Source organism: Bos grunniens, chromosome 17, assembly GCF_055505025.1.
Source record: "Bos grunniens cultivar Pamir isolate PY7600 chromosome 17, Bosgru_T2T1.0, whole genome shotgun sequence".
NCBI classification, from domain to species: Eukaryota; Metazoa; Chordata; class Mammalia; order Artiodactyla; family Bovidae; genus Bos; species Bos grunniens.
The window spans coordinates 31953806-31978559 of NC_141181.1; the positions used below are offsets into that span (position 1 = coordinate 31953806).

At 36.9% G+C, this 24754-nt stretch overlaps 1 long non-coding RNA gene across 8 annotated transcripts in view; it reads right to left on the bottom strand.

The window, feature by feature from the left end:
- The window catches only part of LOC147355173 (uncharacterized), a 46482-nt gene extending 21971 nt beyond the window's left edge, over positions 1-24511 (bottom strand). Inside the window, exons 1-2 of one of the 8 annotated variants that reach the window (XR_015144355.1) lie at positions 24329-24511; positions 15862-16067 (exon numbers count right to left, since the gene is read on the bottom strand). This is a non-coding gene — a long non-coding RNA (uncharacterized LOC147355173). The remainder of the gene's footprint in view (positions 1-15861; positions 16068-24328) is intronic. The other 7 variants (XR_015144356.1, XR_015144358.1, XR_015144354.1 and 4 more) reach the window with 7 other exon arrangements.
- Positions 24512-24754: the final 243 nt, after the last annotated feature.

Sequence of the window (24754 nt, forward strand, 5' to 3'; positions counted from 1 at the left end):
AAAATTAGAGCAGAAATAAATGCAAAAGAAACAAAAGAGACCATAGCAAAAATCAACAAAGCCAAAAGCTGGTTCTTTGAAAGGATAAATAAAATTGACAAACCATTAGCCAGACTCATCAAGAAACAAAGGGAGAAAAATCAAATCAATAAAATTAGAAACGAAAATGGAGAGATCACAACAGACAACACAGAAATACAAAGGATCATAAGAGACTATTATCAACAATTATATGCCAATAAAATGGACAACGAGGAAGAAATGGACAAATTCTTAGAAAAGTACAACTTTCCAAAACTCGACCAGGAAGAAATAGAAAACCTTAACAGACCCATCACAAGCACGGAAATTGAAACTGTAATCAAAAATCTTCCAGCAAACAAAAGCCCAGGTCCAGACGGCTTCACAGCTGAATTCTACCAAAAACTTAGAGAAGAGCTAACACCTATCCTGCTCAAACTCTCCCAGAAAATTGCAGAGGAAGGTAAACTTCCAAACTCATTCTATGAGGCCGCCATCACCCTAATACAAAAACCTGACAAAGATCCCACAAAAAAAGAAAACTACAGGCCAATATCACTGATGAACATAGATGCAAAAATCCTAAACAAAATTCTAGCAATCAGAATCCAACAACACATTAAAAAGATCATACACCATGACCAAGTGGGCTTTATCCCAGGGATGCAAGGATTCTTCAATATCCGCAAATCAATCAATGTAATACACCACATTAACAAATTGAAAAACAAAAACCATATGATTATCTCAATAGATGCAGAGAAAGCCTTTGACAAAATTCAACACCCATTTATGATAAAAACTCTCCAGAAAGCAGGAATAGAAGGAACATACCTCAACATAATAAAAGCTATATATGACAAACCCACAGCAAACATGATCCTCAATGGTGAAAAATTGAAAGCATTCCCTCTAAAGTCAGGAACAAGACAAGGGTGCCCACTTTCACCATTACTATTCAACATAGTTTTGGAAGTTTTGGCCACAGCAATCAGAGCAGAAAAAGAAATAAAAGGAATCCAAATTGGAAAAGAAGTAAAATTCTATTTGCAGATGACATGATCCTCTACATAGAAAACCCTAAAGATTCCACCAGAAAATTACTAGAACTAATCAATGATTATAGTAAAGTTGCAGGATATAAAATCAACACACAGAAATCCCTTGCATTCCTATACACTAATAATGAGAAAACAGAAAGAGAAATTAAGGAAACAATTCCATTCACCATTGCAACGGAAAGAATAAAATACTTAGGAATATATCTACCTAAAGAAACTAAAGACCTATATATAGAAAACTATAAAACACTGGTGAAAGAAATCAAAGAGGACACTAATAGATGGAGAAATATACCATGTTCATGGATTGGAAGAATCAATATAGTGAAAATGAGTATACTACCCAAAGCAATTTATAGATTCAATGCAATCCCTATCAAGCTACCAACAGTATTCTTCACAGAGCTAGAACAAATAATTTCACAATTTGTATGGAAATACAAAAAACCTCGAATAGCCAAAGCGATCTTGAGAAAGAAAAATGGAACTGGAGGAATCAACCTACCTGACTTCAGGCTCTACTACAAAGCCACAGTTATCAAGACAGTATGGTACTGGCACAAAGACAGAAATATAGATCAATGGAACAAAATAGAAAGCCCAGAGATAAATCCACACACATATGGACACCTTATCTTTGACAAAGGAGTCAAGAATATACAATGGATTAAAGACAATCTCTTTAACAAGTGGTGCTGGGAAATCTGGTCAACCACTTGTAAAAGAATGAAACTAGAACACTTTCTAACACCATATACAAAAATAAACTCAAAATGGATTAAAGATCTCAACGTAAGACCAGAAACTATAAAACTCCTAGAGGAGAACACAGGCAAAACACTCTCTGACATACATCACAGCAGGATCCTCTAGGATCCACCTCCCAGAATATTGGAAATAAAAGTAAAAATAAACAAATGGGACCTAATTAAACTTAAAAGCTTCTGCACATCAAAGGAAACTATTAGCAAGGTGAAAAGACAGCCTTCAGAATGGGAGAAAATAATAGCAAATGAAGCAACCGACAAACAACTAATCTCAAAAATATACAAGCAACTCCTACAGCTCAACTCCAGAAAAATAAATGACCCAATCAAAAAATGGGCCAAAGATCTAAATAGACATTTCTCCAAAGAAGACATACAGATGGCTAACAAACACATGAAAAGATGCTCAACATCACTCATTATCAGAGAAATGCAAATCAAAACCACTATGAGGTACCATTTCACACCAGTCAGAATGGCTGCGATCCAAAAGTCTACAAATAATAAATGTTGGAGAGGGTGTGGAGAAAAGGGAATCCTCTTACACTGTTGGTGGGAATGCAAACTAGTACAGCCACTATGGAGAACAGTGTGGAGATTCCTTAAAAAACTGGATATAGAACTGCCTTATGATCCAGCAATCCCACTGCTGGGCATACACACTGAGGAAACCAGAAGGGAAAGAGACACGTGTACCCCAATGTTCATCGCAGCACTGTTTATAATAGCCAGGACATGGAAGCAACCTAGATGTCCATCAGCAGATGAATGGATAAGAAAGCAGTGGTACATATACACAATGGAGTATTACTCAGCCATTAAAAAGAACACATTTGAATCAGTTCTAATGAGATGAATGAAACTGGAGCCTATTATACAGAGTGAAGTAAGCCAGAAGGAAAAACACCAATACAGTATACTAACACATATATATGGAATTTAGAAAGATGGTAATGATAACCCTGTAAAAAAAAAAAAAAAAAAAGAAAAGACCTAATGCTGGGAAAGATTGAAGGCAGGAGGAGAAGGGGATGACAGAGGATGAGATGGTTGGATGACATCACCCACTCAATGGACATGAGTTTGAGCAAGCTCTGGGAGATGGTGAAGGACAGAAACCTGGCATGCTGCAGTCCAAGGACTCACAAAGAGTCGGACAGGACTGAGTGAGTGAACATCAACAAATTGGTCCATCAGTTTTAACAAATACACAACACTAATGTAAGCTGTTAACAATAAGGAAGCTGAGGAAAGGAGAGGAAAAGGGAGCATATTTTTATCTGTTCTTTTTTTTTGTAAACATAAAACAGAGATTAAAAATTATACTAAATTAAAAACAAAAATGTAAGTATTCCAGGCAGGAGGGCTGGGAGGATCGCAGACAGCAAAAGTCAGAGGAAAGAATCAGGTATCTGAAAAGCAGGACCAAAGGCAAAGGGACTGCTGAAGGACAGATTAGACAGAAGTGAGAGTGTGGATTCTAGGAAAGAAAAACTAGCCTTCCTCCAAGTGCAGAGTGACGAAAAATTATAACATCTATTTTTCATTATCTCATCTAATTCTCCCCCAAATCCTCTGACATAGAGTGCTTCTGATTTCTTAAGTAAACCAAGGCTAATGTCAATTAACTTGTCCAATATCACCTAAGTGACGAGCAAGGACAGACAAGAACTTATTCTATGTCCTCATAGTGACAGTCACACAAATGTGGATGATACTGTAAATAGATGGTTAGGGGTTTATTTTCTAAGAAATCATATACACAAACTCATACATACATGTGTGTATGAGTGGAAGTGAATATATGTGTATTATACATCCTTCTAGAGGAGGAAAAGCAATACTCCTATCTCTTCTTTGGAGTCACTTGATTGGCTCTTATTTATGTATTCTCATATACTGGAAGAGAGTAAGGTGCCACGGTGGACCTAAACAGGAGGAATGTGGATAAAGTTAAATGGTTCATGTAAAAGAACATCAGAAATTTTGTCTATTGGGAAAGGGACAAGGGGTTCAGAAACACAGAAAAGTTGCATGGGTCAGTTATACATGAATAAGAGAATCTGAGTGAGGTCCAGAATAGATCAAATTGATAGGAAGTAGAGGTCATAGGAAAAGAAATGATATGAAGATCAAGAATTTAGCAATTTCAGAGACCTGAATCAATTGCAACCCCCTACATGAGAATGCCAGTGGGATTTGCAGAGAGGATGGGAACTCTGAGCACACCACAGAACTTGGTGGAGGTTCAAGCTAATTAGTTCTGATATTAAGGTAATGGTTATACACAGAATATTGGAGAATGTGGGGTCATCTGTGTGGCATACTCTCAGCTTCCAAATTTATTGAAAGCGTATTAATTGTGTCTGCTCTGAGATCTATAGAAACATTTTTATCAACCATTTTTGAATAAACCCAAAGGTATTCATTCACTTTTCACTAACAGTATTAAACATGTCTGAGCACATACAAACATGGGGAGTAGATTTAAAGTATTCAGCTACATTAAAATATAACCATGAAAACATGTCTTTCTGTCTTCTCTGTTACCTTGCACAATACATTGGGAATGTAAAGGATATAGGGACAAAGATTTTTGTTGTATTTTTGCTATATTTACACTGCCTAGAAGAGTATGTGGTACAGATGAGTTGTTACATAAATATTTATTAAATGTTGTTATATGCATAGATTGCTTCTCTCTGTAAACTCTATATTCTTGATACCACTTCCAAATAAACATGATTTATTAGCAAGGTCAATTTTTTTTTCTCATTGAACCTCTAATTTTTTCATGTAGAGACTAAAAATTGAAGCCATTTCTCTTTAGCTCTTTTCAAATGAAAAGATCCAAATCAAAATGGAGCTGATACATTTGTTAACAAATCACAAGGTAGACTGGAATTAATCACAACTCCTCTAAAGCTGTATTGTTTTACACTTTCACACATGTTCAAAACTACTTTTGTTGAAAAGAGTCAAAAGAGAACTTACTTTAAAAACCAGAGATTGGGATTTTACAACTCAACATACAATGAAACACATGTGCTAGCTAAAAGGTTCCATTTTGTCTCTTCACTTTAACTCCTCTGATCACGTTGAACATGAAATGAATGAATCACATACTTCAGTATCTTGCTTGATGGTTATCCAATAATGTTTCTAATTTTCTTAAAATTACTTTAAGAAAATATTTGCAAAGACAAATTCCTAAGACTGAAAGACATTTTATTTTTCCTTCATTTGAAAACGGTAAGGTACAATTCAATTGAAGATTGGCTAGGCAATACCAGATGGTGAGAAGCTAGAGAAGTTCTTTGCTAAGATTCAACTTCACCAACAATTATTTCCCAAGTACTAATAATACTTTACACATGTGCAGTACTTTCCAGTTTTCAATGTTCTTATGTAACAAAAATAGAAATGGAGACTCAAAGTTTACTGATGGGACTCACATCAATAAAAAGTGACAAAGTCAGGGTTAGAATTCACCCTTTTGATTTACAAGGATAAGAATAGTCACAGTTCATTATCTCATACCCCAAGCATTTTATATTATATAAAATACTCATTGTGGGGGGAAAAAAAGGGATGTTATCACAATTTCAAGCAGGATGTACTGAGGTGATCATGAATATCTGAGTAATAATAAAAGTAATACAATAGTAGTATGGTGACTGCAGCCATGAAATTAAAAGACACTCCTTGGAAGGAAAGTTATGACTAACCTAGATAGCATATTAAAAAGCAGAGACATTACTTTGCCAACAAAGGTCCATCTAGTCAAGGCTATGGTTTTTCCTGTGGTCATGTAGGGATCTGAGAGTTGGACTGTGAAGAAAGCTGAGGGCCGAAGAATTGATGCTTCTGAACTGTGGTGTTGGAGAAGACTCTTGAGAATCCCTTGGACTGCAAGGAGATCCAACCAGTCCATTCTGAAGGAGATCAGCCCTGGGATTTCTTTGGAAGGAATGATGCTGAAGCTGAAACTCCAGTACTTTGGCCACCTCATGTGAAGAACTGACTCATTGGAAAAGACTCTGATGCCGGGAGGGATTGGGGGCAGGAGGAGAAGGGGACGACAGAGGATGAGATGGCTGGATAGAATCACTGACTCAATGGTCTGAGTCGGAGTGAGTCTGAGTGAACTCCGGGAGTTGGTGATGGACAGGGAGGCCTGGCGTGCTGCGATTCATGGGGTCGCGAAGAGTCGGACATGACTAAGCGACTGAACTGAAGATCAACATTTGCTCATACCAAGTAAAATTCTAAGCACTTTAGGTCATTATCCTATGTAATTTTCTCAGCATCTTCATAAGGTAGGAAGAAGATGCTGAGAATTTTTTATCCATTTTATAGATAGAGGTATTTAAGGCTAAAACTGTTAATTGACTTTACAGAAAGACGAAGGCTTCTTATGAGGTAGACGGGACTTGAATTCAGATCAGAGGCCAGGTTTTAGCCATCATATGATTCTGTCTCTCCTGAATCTGGCTTTTAACTACAAAACTCCTCTGTGTCACAATTTCAAATTTATAATGTGGGTGTGATTACATAAGTCCTGCTTACTGGGAATAACACTTTTTAAATAAGAAAATGGATATAAAAATCATTTTCAAAGTACAAATATGAAACAAATGTCAGCTTTTACAAGTTAAAATTCAACTTTGTAATGTTTGTCATTAATTCTTTTCCTTCTTTTCTGTTTTCCTTTTTTGGTCTCTAGTTGGCAGCTTTGCTATACTAATGAGTGTAAGCAATGCGGTTAGGTTTTGTGAATTCCAATCAGCTTCCCTCTGTCCTATGACTAGTTCCCAATCAAATACCTCCAATCACAGGGGGAATAAGGGAAGTTGTGAGTTTATACAGTAAATCCATCATCACAGATAGAAAAAAATTTCAATAGCGTACGCTGTATATTGACTGGGGATTAACATATTTATGTATGAAGGATAGAATATTATTCATTTTATATTTTCATCTAAGTTATTCTTTAATAATTCTGAAACTTTGGGAATTGTTTGTAAAATGTGAGATCTTCAGTGTTTTCTTTCCACAAATTTGTTAAAAAGAACCTACACGTTCAAGTTAAGTATGGTGAGCTGTCATCAGCTTCTAATTGCAGAACTAGAGTCTTCAGTAAAATTGGACAGTGGAACAAATTACTTATGGCACTTTACTCTTTTTCCCTTTTGGTTTTAAATCTGTGTTGACAGGGGAACTTAACATTAGTTTTAGGCTCTTAGAAATATGTGGCCCTATTTGCAGTTGTTCCTGTTTTCATTTTTCTTGCCTAAACACAAAATACCTTGCAATAAGATCACTAAAAATGAAAACTGATATCATAAAATACCTCTTTTTATAAAAATGTTGAACTGGCATTGAAGACTAAAACATGACATGTGGCAAAATCTAATCAACATAACTATACATTTTATCTCATTGTCATCATTTATTAACTTATTTCATTTTTCTCCCTTTTTCCCTCATTTAATATTTGTTACCTTGTGGCTACACACATGTTGGTGATCAGCTAATTTATGCCTTATGCTGTATATAGAATTTAACGGCTGCCAGTAATTATATTGGTAGACAAACTAGAGATTTTTCACTTCTCTGCTAAAAACTAACCATGTGTTCTGCTTTAAAGCAATGTGGTTTTATTTTATGAATTTTCTGCAAGAAAAATAAAAAGGAAAATCAGAGCTGTGAAATTTGCCATTATTCATGAAAAATTATCTGATGGAAAACTGAAACTCAAAGAAAGGGAGCAGGTTTTTTTTTTTTTTTTGAAGTTCAGCTTTATTATTAGATATGTGCTCAGAGGAGACAATGTGAGAATCTAAAGATCCCATCTTTCTGTAACATTTTAATTGGTGACAGATACCAGTGCTGGCTAATAGTAATCATGTTGCTTAATATACCTGTCAGTTTCTTATTTGAACTCTTTTCTTACAAATAAAATTAGAAATTTCAGGTTCATTTAAAATTTGACCAGTGACAAAAGAAGCATAGAGGCATATCCTTTTAGTTAAACATTTCAGTATTTCAAACATGCCATAAAAACAAAATATTATTTTGATATTAAATTAAAATGTATTTTCACAAAACAAATCCACATTAATCTTGAAAGCCAGTTGCTAAATCCCCTATTTACCCTCACCATGTATATCTTTAGTAGCTATTAATTTAATTATCTAATGAGATACTCATCTTTGCATGAAATGTTCCCTTGGTATCTCTAATCTTCTTGAAGAGACCTCTAGTCTTTCCCATGCTATTGTTTACCTCTATTTCTTTCCATTGATCACTTAGGAAGGGTTTCTTATCTCTCCTTGCTAATCTTTGAAACTCTGCATTCAAATGTATACATCTTTCCTTTTCTCCTTTGCCTTTTGCTTCTCTTTTCAGCTATTTGTAAGGCTACTGCTTCTCTTATTTTCCCAGCTATTTAATGCAAAGATGGGCACAATAAAGTACAGAAATGGTATGGAAGCAGAAGATATTAAGAAGAGATGGCAAGAATACACTATATATACTGTGTGTGTGTGTGTGTGTATATATAGAATACTTCTATATATAGAACTATACAAAAAAGATCTTAATGACCCAGATAACCACAATAATGTGATCACTCACTTAGAGCCAGACATCCTAGACTGCAAAGTCAAGTGGGCCTTAGGAAGCAACTACTAACAAAGCTAGGGGAGGTGATGGAATTCCAGTTGAGCTATTTCAAATCCTAAAAGATGATGCTGTGAAAGTACTTCACTAAATATGCCAGCAAATTTGGAAAACTCAGCAGTGGCCACAGGACTGGAAAAGGTCAGTTTTCATTCCAATCCCAAAGAAAGGCACTGCCAAAGAATGCTCAAACTACCGCACACTTGCACTCATCTCACACGCTAGTAAAGTAATGCTCAAGATTCTCCAAGCCAGGCTTCAACAGTACCTGAACCATGAACTTCCAGATGTTCAGGCTGGATTTAGAAAAGGCAGAGGAACCAGAGATCAAATTGCTAACATCCATTGGATTATCGAAAAAGTAAGAGAATTCCAGAAAAACATCTATTTCTGTTTCATTGACTACACCAAAGCCTTTGACTGTGTGGATCACAATAAACTGTGGAAAATTCTTAAAGAGATGGGAATACCAGAACATCTGATCTGCCTCCAGAGAAATCTGTATGTAGGTCAAGAAACGTTAGTTAGAACCAGACATGGAACAATGGACTGGTTCCAAATTGGGAAAGGAGTATGACAAGGCTGTATATTGTCACCCTGCTTATTTAACTTATATGCAGAGTACATCACGAGAAATGCCAGGCTTGATGAAGCACAGGCTATCATCAAGAATGCCAGGAGAAATATTGCTAACCTCAGATACGCAGATGACACCACCCTTCTGGCAGAAAGCGAAGAAGAACTAAAGAGCCTCTTGATGAAAGTGAAAGAGAAGAGTGAAAAAGCTGACTTAAAATTCAACATTCATAAAACTAAGATCATAACACCTGGTCCCATCACTTCATGGCAAATAGAAGGGTAAACAAAGGAAACAGTAACAGACTTTATTTTCTTGAACTCCAAAATCACTGCAGTGAACGCAGCCATGAAATTAAAAGATATTTGCTCCTTGGAAGAAAAGCTATGACCAACCTAGACAACATATTAAAAAGCAGAGACATTACTTTGCCAACAAAGGTTGGCTTACCTTAACAAAAAGATGATGGAAGAGCTTAGACATATATAAAGGATCTTTTATTAAAATTATTTTAATTTGAACTGTTTCCTGTCACATAGCAATAGTTTAGATTGACCTTCTTTATATATTGAAATTTCGAATTTTTATATCCTCCAGCTTTCTTTTCTTCTGATTCTTTTATCCTTTTTTTCCACCCTTGCCTTTTTTTATTCCTAGCCTTGTTCCAATTATAAGGGAACATTTGCAATGTAGACAAAACTTTAGTATTATAAACATTCATGAAATCCAGTAACTCTCAAGATACTTGTATTATACCATTTATCTTGAACATCTATAAAGTGTTCTTTGTCCTTTAAAGTAATGACATCAAGTGTTGCTCACAACAATTTTTCCTGATATACTACTCTCCCAAACATACACAAAAGCTATGCCTGCCTACAAGTCAGGTTAGGAAATGTAGTCATCCTATAAGTTTAATGTACACACAGCAAAATTTCAAGGAGTTTCATTACAAAGAGGAAATGGAGAGAATGGGTATTAAGCAACAGTTAAAGTCTTCACCCACTAAGAATAACCAATATTTTTCTTCTGAGTTGATTAAACTGACTACTTGTTTATAACACTGCATTACTCAGTGTGATACCATTTAATATGCATGAATATAATAAAATATATTTTCCTCTAAAATTTTTCAATGGTGAGAAAAAGGAACTGTTTTCTACTATTTCTTTTCTATTATGTTGTAAATTCTTAAAATACAAGGAATCTTGTATTCTCAAGGGTGAATGATATTGTGACATAAATTTTAATCTATTTTACAATAAACCAGCATTGATTTGTAGGCAGTCTGGAAAGAAGACTCACTTTTTTGAAGTTAATTTTTTTTTTTTTAACACAGATCTACTAGAGAAGTTGTAAGTCACATCACCAAACTTCATTTGGAAGTATATAGTATTTAAATATGGTTTTATTAATATGATTAATAATCATGCTTGATTAAAATTTATACACAAAAAATAGTGAAAAATATATTGTTACTGGCAAGATCCTCAACAAAATAGGATAATGTACATTAATAGAAAAACATTAAAAGCCTAATCTTTTATAGAGTATTATCTTTTCAATTTTTATTCATAACTATATTCCAATTTATGACATAATTTCTCTAAAAGTCATCACAGTTCAAATGTGTTTTGAACATTTTATGGTATAGATTTACTGTTACAATCATTTTCCATTTTTGTTCACATATTTTTTAATCTATAATAGATTCAGAAAATATACAGCTACATAAAATTGTTAATTTATGCACATTTACTCAAACTGACAGTTGTAAAATGTATACTTTTTTATAATTTTGATGAATAAAAAAGCAGAACACTTCATGTAAAAAATTTTTCACAGTAAAACTATAGTTTTGAAATTCTGAAATAGATATGTTTCATATTTACATGTAATTACAAAAAAAGAATACTGAGATTTAAAAAACTAGATTCTTTTAAAATGAAACCTGTTTCATGTGTGTGTTATGCAAAATCATTAAACCTGCCATGACTAAATAACTGTACTTATGAATTGTTATTTTATGAGAAAAAAATTTGAAAATATGTAAAATTGTTAAAAGTGTTAATCGCTCAATCATGTCCAACTTTGCAACCCCATGGACTGTAGCCCACCAGGGTCCTCTGTCCATGGAACTCTCCAGGCAAGAATACTGGAGTGGGTAGCCATTCCCTTCTACATGGAATTTTCCTGATCCAGGAATTGAATCTGGGTCTCCTGCATCACAGGCAGATTCTTTACTTACCTGAACCTCCAAGGAAGTCATTTTGTAAATTTCTCCTTGGAAACAGCAAAATGAAAATAAAATGTAGATGATCTTATTATTGGAAGCTTAAAAAACTAACAGCACTAAGTACTAAGTTAAACAAGATACTTCATCAATAAGGTCTCTCAACTTTGGAGGGTACTGTGACTGTAGCAGTGGGTAGCAATGATTTCATCAAACTTGTGGCAAAACATGGCTATTTCTTGAACGTGGGCAGAAGTAGCAGAAGGAAGAGAAAGGTAAATAAAAACACTCAATACCTAGGATATATAGTATTTGGTAACCAATTTATTATAGAATTAGGGGAAACAAAATGTGAATGTGATTCTAAACTTTCCTCCTTTTTGCAACTGAAGAGAGACTGTTAAACATCTTAATTTGATGACATGCCATTAAAAATAATGATTTAAAAATGGGAGAAGGATTTCCCAATAGGATGTCTCCTGTGGCCTTTGCCGGTCTGTCTCATATCACTAATCTGATTAACTCCATTGCTAGTGGTAGTCTTCTTCAGGTTCAATCTTTCTTTGATGTTGTTGTTGGATTAAGCTTCTTTAACCTCAGTTTAAAATATATGTATTTATTTATGGCTGTGCTGCTGGGTCTTCATTGCTTTGCATGGGCTTTCTCTAGTCACAGGGAGCAGGGCTACTCTTCCTTGGGGTGCACAGGCTTCTCACTGCAGTGGTTCCTTCAGTGGAACACAGGTCTTATGCTAGCGGGGTTCAGGAGCTGTGGCTCACAGGCCCTAGAGCACAGGCTCAGTAATTGTGGTGCTCGGGCTTAGTTGTTCCATGAAACGTGGGATCCAACTATGTCCTCCACATTGGCAAGTGAATTCCCATCCACTGAGCCACCAGGAAGTATCAACTACGGTCTTAATGCTATTTAGTTCAACTAACACACACATTTAACTAGCCATAAAGTCAAAACTATGCTGATTTTCAAGACCTTCAATTATCTGGCCTCAAGTTGGCTCTTATTTCCAACAGATCTTCAATTTAATTCCTCTTATTAAATTAAGAACAAAATCTCCCAAAGCAAAGTCCCTGTTAGAGATGAGCAAGGAAGTACAATACAAAGCCACTGGCTACTCATTATACATTTGGCTACAAGTGTGGGGGGCAGAAATAGATGGTATTTTGAACTAATCGAATGCTAATCAAAAGAGGAGATGCTTTTTCACACAATACAGGCCAACTGTAGGTTGGGAATGTCAAGTACACTGTCCTTGTTATGCACACAAAGCCTTCTGTGTGACAGAGTCTACTCACCTCCAGCCTTATTTGCCATCAGTACACCTCCTTTGAATCTGATGTTCCAGTCATACCAGACAGTCTGCTGGCACTAGAATATGCCTGTCCCTGTGATAGACATCTTGAATTTAAGATGCCCAGAGGATACTATTTCTCAGTACTAATCATCACAGTAAATGGAAACACTATGTTTCAGCTGCTCAGTCTTTAAAACTAGGAGCACCTTGGAGGTCCGCTTTTCTCTAATTTTCCATGTCCATCAGCCAATCCTGTTAACAGTACCTTCAAAATGCATTCTGAATCTGTTTCTCATTATATAAATGCTACTATCGTGGTCCTAGCACTGATATTATTAATGTAGATTATTGGGAAATCTTCATTTTTTTCTTCAAAGCTCCCACCCACACCCCCCCCCACCCCCAACCAGCCTTGTAATCTTACCATACATTAGGCAGGGTTCTTGAAATTTTAAATCAGATTAAAGCACATCTTGTTCAAAATCCTTCAGTTAGTATAAAATCCAGAATTCTTCCCATGCCCTGAAAGCCCATTCCCGTTTTTCCCATTTCCCTTTTCTCATGTTTCATTCAACTTCTACCTCCCCTCCACTCATTGCATGTCAGACACACTGGCCTCCTTCCTACTTCTCAAACATGTTAACCAATCCCCTGCCTCAAAGTCTTTGCCCTTTCTGTTTCTTCTACTTGAAAAGTTATTTTACCCTGCATGCTCTCTCAGTTTCTGCAAGTCTTTATTCAGATGCCATCTTCTCAAAACCTTGTAGAGTGGTACCACTTCCCCGGTCCCTCTCTAGGCCCTTACTCTGCTTTGATTTTCTGTACAGAATTAATCTACTACCTGAGATATTGCATACTAGCTTATTTTGCAATTGTCTTTTGTAATTTTTTATGAAACCTTAAATTTTTATATGTTTTGCTCAGTATAGTGTCTGCAAGATCTGGCATTCAAAAATTATTTGAATAACTGAATAAATAAAGGAGTACATTATGCCTAGTAACCTGTTGCAGATATTTGTCTTTTCACCAGCTTCTCCTTCTGCCTGGAAAGTACATGGTCTTCCAGGTCCCAACTAACTGCTGAATAAATCATCCTAAACCTTTCTAGAGAGTTAGAATACTGGCTTCCTTCTAAGAATTTTTTTTGGAACTCTCCTCAGGTCAAACTCCCCATTCTTTCCTCTGCCCACCTACGGCAACTTCTGTGAACTTCTTTGGTATCTCCTGTAACACTTACGTGTCTTTGATAATTTATATCTGTAAAAGCACCTTGTGGATAGAAGACACATTCTACTCACATTTACACATCCAATGCCATGTTTGCCATGTAGTAAGCACTTAATGATTATTTTTAAATTGATATATAAATGGAAATGATCTATGTTGAGCATTCTTCTCTTTTTTGAAAAGTCAGCAGATAGAGGTAAACCTAAAAGCCCCATGTGTTAATTTTATTTTTATGTCTCCAATAAAATATTTAATAATAACTGTCATAATCAAAATAATGATGTTGATAATATTGTATACTACACTGTTCTAAGGAATAACTCATTAATTCAGTCCTTTAAGTTGATGAACTAGTGTGATGTTAGTTTTACACTTGAGGGACTGAGACATTGGAGCAGTAAGCAGCTTGTCCTCATTCACCAATAACAGACCCAAGAATTTGCCTCCAGAATCTCTCCCTTTCACACTAGTTCACTGGACAGTCTTTCTCATGGCACAAGACTATTTCCTTTTATTTTGTTCCAAGACATATGAGGAAAAAAGTTTTTGACAGAGATAAGTGCTAAATGACTAACAATCTCAGAGGTCGTTCCATGAATCTTACATGATATGAATCTATTTCTGTTGTTTCAATTTTTTCACCCAAATAATTGGACTTTATGATTCTCTGATATGTATGTATCTGATCAAGGCACTTCTACAGTGTTGGTTGTCTTGTTAATTTTAAATATTTTATTGTTTTTTAATTGAAGTATAGTTGATTTACAGTGTTAAATTAGTTAAAGATATATAGCCTAGCGATTTGATCTTTTTATAGGTTATACTCCATTTAAAGTTATTATAAAAATATCAGTTATATTCCCTGTGCTGTTTGATATATCATTGTAGCTTATTTTAGATTTATTAGTTTGTACCTTTCAATCCCCTTTCTTCTATCTTGCCCCTCGCCCCACTCCTCTCCCCACAGCAACCACCAGTTTGTTCTCTGTATCTATGAGTCTGTTTCTGTTATATATATTCCATTGTTTAATTTTTTAGATTCCACATACAAGTGAAAACATATGGTGTTAGTCTTTCTCTGATTTACTTCACTAAGCATAATACCTTGTGCTGCTGCTGCTGCTGCTAAGTCCCTTCAGTCGTGTCCGACTCTGTGCGACCCCACAGACGGCAGCCCACCAGGTTCCCCCGTCCCTGGGATCCTCCAGGCGAGAACACTGGAGTGGGTTGCCATTTCCTTCTCCAATGCAGGAAAGTGAAAGTGAAGTCGCTCAGTCGTGTCTGACTCTTAGCGACCCCATGAACTGCAGCCCGCCAGGCTCCTCCGTCCATGGGATTTTCCAGGCAAGAGTACTGGAGTGGGGTGCCATCGCCTTCTCCGATAATACCTTCTAGGCCCATCTATATTGCTGCAAATGACAAATTTTCACTATTTTTAATGTGTGAATAATTTCATTGTATTACATATTTATCTACTCATCTATTGATGGACATTTAAGTTGCTTCCTCATCTTGGCTATTGTAAACAATGCTGTACTGAACATAAGTGTGTATATATCTTTTTTACTTAGTGTTTTTGGTTTTTCCAGATACATAACCAGGAGTAAAGCTGCTGGATCATATTACAGTTCTATTTCTACTTTTTTTGAGATACCTTCATACTGTTTTCCATACTGACTGCACCAGTTTACGTTCTCACCATCCAGTGACTAGGTTCCCTTTCCTCCACATTCTCATCAACTTTTATTACCTGTTGTCTTTTTGGCAATAGCAGTTCTAACAGGTGTGAAATGATTTCTCATTGTAGTTTTGATGTGCACTGACTAATGATGTTGAACATTGTATCATTTTTATTTTGTTTCATATATACATGTAAACTATTTCACTGTTAATTATTTACTTATAGTCCAAGCCAAGATTTATATAGGTGTGATTAACAAGGCCTCTCCCAGGGATGGACTTCCCTGGTGGCTAGAACTCACCTGCCAATGCAGGAGACATAGGTTCAATCCCTGGGTCAGGAAAAATCCTCTGGAGAAGAAAATGGCAAACCACTCCAGTATTCTTGCCTGAAGAATCCCATGGACAGATGAGGCTGGCCAGCTCCACAGGGTCACAAAGAGTCAGACATGACTGAGTGCTCACACACACACATGCCCAGGAATAGGTAAATATAACTATTTTATTCCTATTAAACAATATACAATTATATTAAAAGGAAAACTCCTCAGTACATTCATGAATAAGTATAACCCAGTTTAATGTATTAAGTTGTCCTAAGTATAGCAAATCTAGCAATAGGAACCCTACTATATGTAACTTCCCCCGGTTGTTAAAGTCCTAAGAAGTTATATTCGTTTTAATCATTAGCATCACTATGTTAGAGAAAAGTTAGGAAATGAGAGATGATGACATGTTAACACATGTTATTTAGAGGAAATCCAAAATGTATATGTAAGTTATTAGATTTAATAGGTGAATTGAGCAAGGTAGTTACATATATTTTATATATATCTCAATGTGGAAAATGATTAACTATATTGTATATTGAACAATAAATGTTTAGTAGTAATGTAATGCTTGATACTTTTTTAAGTTTCTCATCATGGAAAATTTTAATTTCATAAATATGTAGAGACTATTATAATAAAAAATTTACTATCTATTCTTATCAATTCATGACCAATCTTAATTTGTCTACAACTCTTGTTTATTCCTGTTACTTCTGGTTTTTTAATATAATCAAGTATCATACTATTTCATCCTTAATGTTTAGTATCTATCTATAAATAAGAACCCATCTCGAAGCATGATATTTCTATTACCAAACTACTAAGGATAATTCTTAGTAGTATGAATTATTTCAAATTCCCTAATGGTTTCAAAGTTTCTTTTATAGAATGTTTATTAGAATCTAGGTATAAATAAAATCCATACACTACAGTTGGATTAAATAAAATATTTTATTTCCAGCCCCCTTTTTTCTAAATTTCTATCTTTTTTCCTTGAAGTTTATTTGCTAAAGAGATCAGGTCATTTGTTCTATGTAATTTCCTGGAGTATAAAGTTTGCTAATTGCCTCCCATTGGTATTTTTTAACTTGTATTCTGTTTCTTGTATTCCCTATAAATTGGCAGTTAGATTTAGAGGCTTGATCAGATTCTGGTTTAAAATGTGGTAATAATACTTTATAGTTGGTTTTGTAGTTTGGTCCTAAGATACATAATATAGTATATTACAGAAAGTACAGTAGAATGAAGCATCCTATGTTTGCCTCTTAGATTATTCTGAGATTAAACTGAATTCATTTATTGGTGCCTTATTCAAAATACAAGTCTTCTATTTTATTTAGTTCAGTTGCGTCCGATTCTTTGAGACCCCATGAACCATAGTACTCCAGGCCTCCTTGTCCATCACCAACTCCTGGAGGCCATCCAAACCCATGTCCATCGATTTGGTGATGCCATCCAACCATCTCATCTTCTGTTGTCCGCTTCTCCTCCTGCCCTCAATCTTTCCCAGCATCAGGGTCTTCTTAAATTAGTCAGCTCTTTGTGTCAGGTGGCCAAATTATTAGAGTTTCAGCTTCAACATCAGTCCTTCCAATGAACATCCAGGACTGGTCTCCTTTAGGATGGACTGGTTGGATCTCCTTGCAGTCCAAGGGACTCTCAAGAGTCTTCTCCAACACCACAGTTCAGAAGCATCAATTCTTCGGTGCTCAGCTTTCTTCACAGTCCAACTCTCACATCCATACATGACCACTGGAAAAACCACAGCCTTGACTAGATGGACTTTTGTTGGCAAAATAATGTCTCTGCTTTTTAATATGCTATCTAGATTGGTAATTACTTTCCTTCCAAAGAGCAAGCGTCTTTTAATTTCATGGCTGAAATCACCATCTGCAGTGATTTTGGAGCCCAGAAAAATAAAGTCTGACACTGTTTCCCCATCTATTTGCCATTAAGTGATGGGACCAGATGTTATGATCTTCGTTTTCTGAATGTTGAGCTTTAAGCCAACTTTTTCACTCTCCTCTTTCACCTTCATCAAGACGCTCTTTTGTTCTTCCTCACTTTCTGCCATAAAGGTAGTGTCATCTGCATATCTGAGGTTATTGATATTTCTCCCGGCAATCTTGATTCCAGCTTGTGCTTCTTCCAGCCCAGAATTTCTCATGATGTACTCTGAATAGAAGTTAAATAAGCAGGGTGACAATTTACAGCCTTAACGTACTCCTTTTCCTAACCAGTCTGTTGTTCCATGTCCAGTTTGAACTGTTGCTTCCTGACCTGCATACAGGTTTCTCAAGAGGCAGGTCAGGTGGCCTGATATTCCCATCTCTTTCAGAATTTTCCACAGTTTTTTGTGATCCACACAGTCAAAGGCTTTGGTATACTCAATAGAGCAGAAATAGATGTTCTTCTGGAACTCTCTTGCTTTTTCCATGATCCAGCAGATGTTGGCAATTTGATCTCTGGTTCCTCTGCCTTTTCTAAAACCAGCTTGAACATCTGGAAGTTCATAGTTCACGTATTGCTGAAGCCTGGCTTGGAGAATTTTAAGCATTACTTTACTAGCATGTGAAATGAGTGCAATTGTGTGGTAGTTTGAGCATTCTTTGGCACTGGAATGAAAACTGACCTTTTCCAGTCCTGTGGCCACTGCTGAGTTCCCAAATTTGTTGGCATATTGAGTGCAGCACTTTCACAGCGTCATCTTTCAGGATTTTATTTAATACTGACTTAAATACAGTAGATATGTTAATTGGCTAGAAAATTGTCAAATATAAATGATCAGGAAGACATAAATCCTTGGTCCATTTTCTTTTTTAAAATTGATGTTCTATTATCATTAGCTGTCATCAAATCAGACTTATATTCAAAAATCCTTTTGATCCATAATTTAATGCCCAAAGATTCTACAAGATGCCTGTTAAGCATATGGAATCCAGGGGATAAACTGACTACAGTTGGTCATTTACTTTTCTTTACACCTCCTATTCAAAGCAAACATAAACCTGAGATTCAATTATTTGAGTTTTCAAATTGTCCACGACATAGTTCATGTCCATTCCTGAGCATAGATTTCTTATTCTTTCAGATTATTAATCATGAAACATTCACTTAATTGTGGAAACACTCAATGAAAAGTCATTTATGTACCTTCATGGATAATTCTACTCTGATGAATTCAGTGCCATGTGTGTGGTCACCAAACTTTATTAAATAATTCTGTATGTAGTCTGAATTAGTGCTATTTACTGCCAGTTCTAAATGGACCTTGGTGATTTGCATGGTTTATTCAGGATGTCACTTGGAATTAAACTAATAACTCTTGAGAGATTACAAATATGAAATCTATTCAGAAAACCTTTTGCCTGGTGGCACAAAGTGCTGCATCAGGTGTGGGCAAAAATAGAAAGAAATGCAATTTGAAGGCCTAAAAATCAGAGAGAAACATATAAGGGGATAAAAAGATAACTATAAAAGATGCAGAGACAGGGAAATTATTATACAGGGAAGTTATTATCTTTCAATTTACATTTGAACAGAGTCTAAATTTAAGAAGAGTCTAAAGCATAGGGACACATGAATGAAGGAAGTGGGATAAAATAGGAAGAAAATGAAAATGTAAAGACCTGCTGTAAAGACTGACACAGGCCTAGACTGCTGAGATTGCTAACTTGAGGATCTACAGCCTTCTGTTTTCCCAAAGTTAAAACAATTTGTTTCTAAGAACAGGTGTAGTCCCCCAGTTTCTGAAGTGCACCAAGACCTTATATATTAAGTAAACATAGGCATGTGCACGTGCTCAGTCGCTTGTCATTTCCAACTCTTTGTTCCCCCACGAATCAGCCGGCCAGGCTCCCCTGTCCAAGCAATTTTCCAGAGAAGAATACTGGAGTGGGCTGCCATCCCCTCCTCCAGGGGATCTTCCTGACCCAGGAATTGAACCTGCATCTCCTGGGTTGCAGGTGGATTCTTTACTACTGAGTCAACAGGGGAATGCAAGTAAATGTAGGAACTCTATCAAATTCTCTAGAACAAAACTTGTCTGACTTTTTAAAGTCCCTGTTCTGCTTAAGGGACTTGTGCCGTATTCCTCAAACCTAGTCCTTATATTTTCCCCCAGTATGAGGAAGGTACTTTCTATTCCTCTATAAGATTTAGTCACTTTTATAGCTCAAGGACCTGGTTTTTGCCTCCTATTCAGCAGCCCCTCATGTAAGAGGCCTGTCATGTCTCCTTCTTTGCCTGTCTATGTAGTTCTATTATCACCTAGTTCTGAACTTCCAGTTATGCTGTGGAAATCCCTTGTTAGGACTCCTCTATAGCCATGTTCTGTTGCTATTTGTTTTAAATATTGTGTTATGCCTGCCAGATATGATTTCTACCTGCAGTTTTATCTATCCCCAAAGACTTGTTCTATTTGAATATCCATCTGGATCTAATTTGAAAATGTCATCTCCTTTTAAGACGGTGATTTTAGGCTACTTAAAGAGTATGCACAACTGTGGTCGGTAAAATGACCATTTTTTCCCCACTGCCCGATAAGACCATCCATGTCCCACCGGGATCCCGGTGACTGTGAACTGGAAATGCTGCTACTGGAGGAAACCCTATGTATGCTGTCACTGTGTAGACCACTGCCCCCCTCCTCCAGAACTCTACCCAAGCCACTCCTTCCTCCGAAGATGCCATCATCACGGATAACTCTCCTTCAGATTGCTCTTCCCTCCATCAGGTTGCTCCCCCACGTGAGTATCTGTAAGTCTCTGTAGGAACAGAGGCTCTATAAATCCCTGTGCCTTACTTCTCTTCTACTGATGTTTAGAAGAGGTTATAATATTGATCCAGCTGCTGGGATTGGGGTTGAAGTAGAAAGGATGGGTAAAGGATACTAGTGTTGAAAGGTAGCAACAACCTGAATCAAAACTTTAAGTTTCCATAGAAACACTGTATATATGTGTGTGTGTGTATTATATTTATAATATATATTATATATAAATTTATTTATTTAGTCATTCAATATATATTTCTTGTGTACTAACCATGAATCAAGCACCAGAATAAAGTAGTATTTCTTAAGTATTTTTTCACTTTGTTTAAATTATAGATGTAATAGGCCTTGGTGAGCAAGAAATCCAACCACTCTTACAATACAATTTCTAAGAGAAACTTCATTCCAAGTTCCATCAATCAGGGTATCACAGATTTACTTGTAAGCTTCTGCAGCAGCACATCTGTAAGTTATGTGAATTTATGGTCTGGAGTTATATCCTCATGCTCATTTATTGATATGACCTCATGTCATAAGTCATTTACCATTAAAGAAAGCCTTGCCAAAGGCCTGCCATCAGACTCCATCTCAGGGAGATTTCTCTCTTCCGGAGGCCCCAAAATATTGAGATCCCTGCATATGTCAGGAGACAGTCTTTCCCACTCACCGGGTAAGGCTGCTCAGAACCCAAGGGTCTCCATTTTTTGGAGGGACAACAATGTTTCAGTTCTACCCACAGGTGTAGTTTACCAAATTGTTGTAGATTGTAACTAACTAGGGGTTAAGGATTTCCCTATATTTGGAAAAAAATAGTTCTAAATCACTAATAGTTCAGACAAAAACCGTAAACATTATAACTATATTCACCAGTTCACTCCATATCCAATCCCTCTGTTAAATCTTTATGAATATATCAGATTTTCCCTTAGGATTCTTTAATTTCTGCCCCAGCTCAGCAGTAGGATCTGAAATTTATCAGAGACCTATACTTGTCAAAAGGGGCTTCCTATGAAGTAGTTTTGCAAAAACATAAGCACAACAGTAACTCTATAAATGACAAAAGACTTACAGCAAGGTTAAACACCTGATAACAACGTGACAGTAAAAAAAACTTGGTAATAATGAGAGGTTGTTGCTAAACCACTCAAGACACTGGGATTCTTGGCCCCTGGAGAAGAATTCAATCCGGGGCGAATGACCAGGCTGCTTCACTGAGAGCTTTTGTGTAATAAAGTTTTATTAAAGTATAAAAGAGATGGAGAAAGCTTCTGACATAGACATCAGAAGTGGGAAGAAAGAGTGCCCCCCACTGCTAGTATTTAGCCGGATGAGCCGGATGTTATATAGCTACTAGCAGTCTGCTAGAGAAAAGAAATGTTTCAAAACTCAGAGACTGGCACCAGGCCCCTCACCCACAACATGCATTTTGAAATAACATTGGCACAAGGTGAGTTGTCCTGGGCCATAAACTGATTGACATGAATTGAAGAAGGGCAGGTTTCCAAGCAAATACAGTCTCATTAACATAGCTTAAGAGAACATTTGCATGAGTAAAACATACTGGCTTGTCAAGTCAGTTCTGAGTCTTAGGTGGAACCAACTTGAAGACAGAGTCTAGGGTAAATACATGGTTCATTAACATAGCTTAAGACAAACATTTCCGTAAGTAAAACTGCATTGGTTAGTTTAAGGTTTGAGAAAAGTTAAGTTCTGGTGAACCAGGTGTCGTCATGGCAACACATAATTTTAAGAGAAACTTCTTTTTAAATTTGTACAGAGAAGGGGAAAAAATCTAACACTAGTAGTTTGTTTCCTCCTGCCACTTAAGCGAGATAAAAAATGACACTTGCAGCTTATTTCCTCCATTTGGAGACCCCTGGCCTTCCTGCCGGTTACTTTCTCAATTATAACTGGAATTATGACTGATTATAATCTCAATCGTAAATAAAAACCTTAACCTCTAGCAAAAATCAAGAAGAAAGTAATTGTGAATTATTTGTCATACCAGCATTTCCTGATTGGAAAATTTATGCTTTAGTCTTCCTCTCTTAAGAAATCAAGGGTAGGTAAACAGAGACCTGCCTAGGAATTAACGCTCCAATATTTTATCCTATTTGAAATGGCCCAGATAGTCAATGAATTCTCTTCATTTAAGTTAGTTTACATCAAGTTACCAAAATCTGGAGAGATCATTTAGATTGACATTCCCCAAACATAATTATTCCTAAGGGCATGCATGCTAAGTCACTTCAGTCGTGTCTGACTCTTTGCAACCCTACGGATCATAGTGCCATCAGGCTCCACTGTCCATGGGATTCTCCAGGCAAGAATACTGGAGTGGGTTGCCATGCCCGTCCCCAGGGGCTCTTAAGCCTGCATTGGCAGGCAGGTTCTTTACCACTAGCGCCACCTGGGAAGCCAATTATTCCTATACAATTTAACTAAAAGGTTATTTAAAGTTTCATTATTTTCCTTGCTGACCAATTTGCGACAGATATAATAAAGTCTTATTTGACCACTAGTAAACCTAGCACATGCCTGAAGCAGCTTAGCATGCACACACACACAAACCTAGGTACAACAGAAGCATAATTCTCAAACACCAACGAATTTAAAACCATGTCTATATTAATCAGATCAACAAGCCTAAGTGGCTTCAATACCAGATAACCATTCAGTACTGAAGACTTCCCAGATCACCTGAACTGGAATTTTATCCTAGGCTGTTTCTTTCACATTTCCAAGAATTTATATAAAGCAATCAATTTCTTTTAAGCCAATTAAGCAGAGGTCACTCACAAACTAATCTTGGCCACACTGTTTGAAGGGAGAGATACTCTACTTCCAAAGTACACATAAACATACACATGTCTGTGCATATGCACAGAGATCTCAGCTTTCCTGCTAGAGTTTTTAAGGCCCTTTTTTTCCCCTTCACTCTCAGATAGATTATATCTTAAAAGTGCGGAAAGAGAAATACCAATTCCTTCTAAAAAGCTAACATTCTCTAGGAGCATAAATGACAACCAGTTTTAGAATGTTAAAAGATTTCTATCTTGGCCATTTTGGGGGATTTTTTTTTTCTTTCTTTCTAAATATCAAGTTTCTAAACAGCAATTCAGTTGAAACAAATAGTAATAGAAGATATTATGTATCACTCACAGTCACATGACTCACTTTCAGAAAAACGGAAATTAACATTAAGTTAACCTTCACCTCAGCTATTAGCTCAGCCTCTGTTGCCTTTCTTAACATAAAAAACAACGGCCATCTCACACCCATGGTCCCCACATTAGCTAACTTTTCCCGTACTGTAATAGCAGCCAGTAACTCAGCAACAGTGTCTGTGAGTTCTCCTCACTCTCATGGCAGCTGCATACATCAAGAACCACCACCACAGGACCCCACATGCTATGAAAGTCCATTCCAGGGATTCCCCTTCACCTTTCCGGCCCCCATGTTAGAAGACAGTCCCCAGCAACCCTCCATCCCCCGTCCTTATCTCCCAGCATTCATGGGAGTTTCCTCAGCCTCCTGTCTGCTCAGCCAATTGTTGGGTGCACCCTGCAGGCCTCCAAGGCCTTTACTTGCACCTTCCTGAGACCGAAGAAAGAGCCCGGAGTCAGTGACACAGACATCAGTAGTGTAATGGATGGAGGAGCTTACCTGTCTGACTCCAGGTCCTGGAGCGTCTCCCCACTGTGTGCAGCCAGACGCTGAGCCTGGACAGTCTTCTCTCTTGTGGGAAGGGGGAAGGTGTCAATTACCTAAATATATGCCAGTCAGAATTGACCTCGTGGGTTACTAGGGAAACCAGCAGAGGCATGGGTCCCTCATGGCCCCTTTGATAAACTATCAGGTGGAGATGCTCTGATCTAAAGATTAGATCAGTCATCAGCTGGGGCAGCGGCTTCCCAGGTGGCTCTAGTGGTAAAGAACCCACCTGCCAAATAGAAGACATAAGAGATGCCTGGTTTGAACCCTGGGTCAGGAGGAGCCCCTGGAAAAGGGCACGGCAACCCACTCCAGTATTCTTGCCTGGAGAATCCCATGGACAGAGGAGCCTGGTGGGCTACAGTCCATAGGGTTGCA